Source organism: Xyrauchen texanus, unplaced genomic scaffold (assembly GCF_025860055.1).
Source record: "Xyrauchen texanus isolate HMW12.3.18 unplaced genomic scaffold, RBS_HiC_50CHRs HiC_scaffold_421, whole genome shotgun sequence".
Taxonomy (NCBI): Eukaryota; Metazoa; Chordata; class Actinopteri; order Cypriniformes; family Catostomidae; genus Xyrauchen; species Xyrauchen texanus.
Genome location: NW_026266389.1, coordinates 20,033 through 22,500, shown reverse-complemented (window position 1 = coordinate 22,500; position 2,468 = coordinate 20,033).

Sequence of the window (2,468 nt, the reverse complement as noted above, 5' to 3'; positions counted from 1 at the left end):
AACATTGTGCCAAAAGCGCCACCTAAGTGACTACTCTTAGTCCATAGTCTTCCTCGTCCCACGAACAGCCTATTCATCCACCTAAGTGCCTATTTTTCGTCATTGTCCACGAAGTGCCTAAAGTGACTACTCTTCACCGTAGTCTTCCTCTCGATCCCACCGAACAGCCTATTCATCCACCTAAGTGCCTATTTTTCATCATTGTGCCTAAAGTGCCACCTAAGTGACTATTCTTCATCCTAGTCTTCCTCGCGTCCCACTGAACAGCCTATTCATCCACCTAAGTGCCTATTTTTCATCATTGTGCCAAAAGCCACCTAAGTGACTACTCTTAGTCCTTAGTCTTCCTCGCCCCACCTGAACAGCCTATTCATCCACCTAAGTGCCTATTTTTCGTCATTGTCCACGAAGTGCCTAAAGTGACTACTCTTCACCGTAGTCTTCCTCTCGATCCCACAGAACAGCCTATTCATCCACCTAACTGCCTATTTTTCCCAAAATAGACCCGGGGGGCCCCAAACTTTGCAAACTGGTAGCCGAGGGTCCCCACTGCCACATACTAGGAGGACGAGTCCCTAGAGCTCAGGGAAATATTTTTGACCTTCTTTTTTCAAAATCTCTCACAAAGGCCTCTTCCACTCATAGACAGAAAGACCCTCTCCAAAGGGCCCAGTGAAAATATAGGGTAAAGTCATGAAAAAGACTCGGGGCCCACCTAGGATCCTGAATCCCTCCCGAAGCGGACCGCCCAAGGACTCGGGGCTGGTCTCGTTCGACGGGGCTAACCGAGACCTTTCCAACGACACCCACCTCGCCTCCCTAGCGCGCGGGGAACCGGAGAAAGGGCCCCGCGAAGAAGCGCCCATTACGCACGACCTCCCTCCGGAACCGGACCGACCACGGACTCGGGGCCGGTCTCGTTCGACGGGGCTCGCCGAGACCTTTCCAACGACATTAACCTCGCCTCCCTAGCCCGCGGGGAACCGGAGAAAGGGCCCCGCGAAAAGCGCCCCTTCCGCCCGACCTCCCTCCGGAACCGGACCGACCACGGACTCCGCGCTGGTCTCGTTCGACGGGGCGCGTCGAGACCTTTCCGGAGAGCCCAGGGACAAGTGCGTGAGGCTCCGGGTTCCGGAGGAATCGGCCCCGTACCGACCGGCGTCCCGCGGACGCTGCTCCCGAACCGGAGCGACCACGGCGTCGGGACCGGTCTCGTGCAAAAGGTCTGCCCGAGCCCTGTCGAAAGAGCCCGACCTGGCCTCCCTAGCGCACCGTCGCGCAGGACGGCGGCCCCCCGTACCTTACCGGGGGCGCGTAGGAACGCGTTCGGGACCCTGCCTCCGAAACCGGAGCGAACCTGGACCCCGTTCGCCACTGGGCCGACGCGGCTCGCTCAGACCCTTCGAACGAGCCCTGCCTCGTCTCTCTGACCCTCGCGGATTCGGAGTTACGTCACTAGGAGTGCGCACTAGACGGGAGACTAAGCTTTAGGCGGCCGCGCCTCCGTGACAGAGGGGCCCCAACGGGTCGAAGGGCCCCAAACTTTGCATCCTGGTAGCCTAGGGTCCCCACTGCCACATACTAGGAGGACGAGTCCCTAGAGCTGAGGGAAATATTTTTGACCTCCTTCTTTCAAAATCTCTCACAAAGGCCTCTTCCACTCATAGACAGAAAGACCTTCTCCAAAGGGCCCAGTGAAAATATAGGGTAGGGTTAGGAAACAGACTGGGGCCCACCTAGGACCCTGAAACCCTGGATCCTGACCCAGGGGCCCCAGGACTACCACCGTGTCAAATTTGGAGCAGCTGCGACCTTTGACCCCTGCTTTCCAGACGTCCGTCCTGCAACCTATTCGACGTAGGCTGTTCGATTGACACTTGGGCCAATTAAGCACGCAAGCGGGTCGAAGGGACACGAGGCTCCAGACACGGCCCCAGGGGCCCCTGACGAGGCAGGGTGTCAATTTCGGGCCAAACGGAGTCATCGGCTGCAGTTTGGCCCCAGGGCCCGAGGGGCCCCAAACTTCGCATCCTGGTAGCCTAGGGTCCCCACTGCCACATACTAGGAGGACGAGTCCCTAGAGCGTAGGGAAATATTTTTGACCTTTTGAACCCTGCTTTCAGGCGTCCGTCCTGCAACCTATTCGACGTAGGCTGTTCAGTTGACACTTGGGCCAATTAAGCAGCACGGTTCGAAGGGACACGAGGCTCAGTCACGGCCCCAGGGGCCCCTGACGAGCGTGGGTGTCAATTTCGGGCCAAACGGAGCATCGTCTGCTTTTTGGCCCCGGGGTCGAGGGGCCCCAAACTTCGCATCCTGGTAGCCTAGGGTCCCCACTACCACATACTGGAGGGCCGAGTCCCTAGAGCGCAGGGAAATATTTTGACCTTTGACCCCTGCTTTCCAGACGTCCGTCCTGCAACCTATTCTATGTAGGCTGTTCGTTGACACGGAGTCATCGGCTGCAG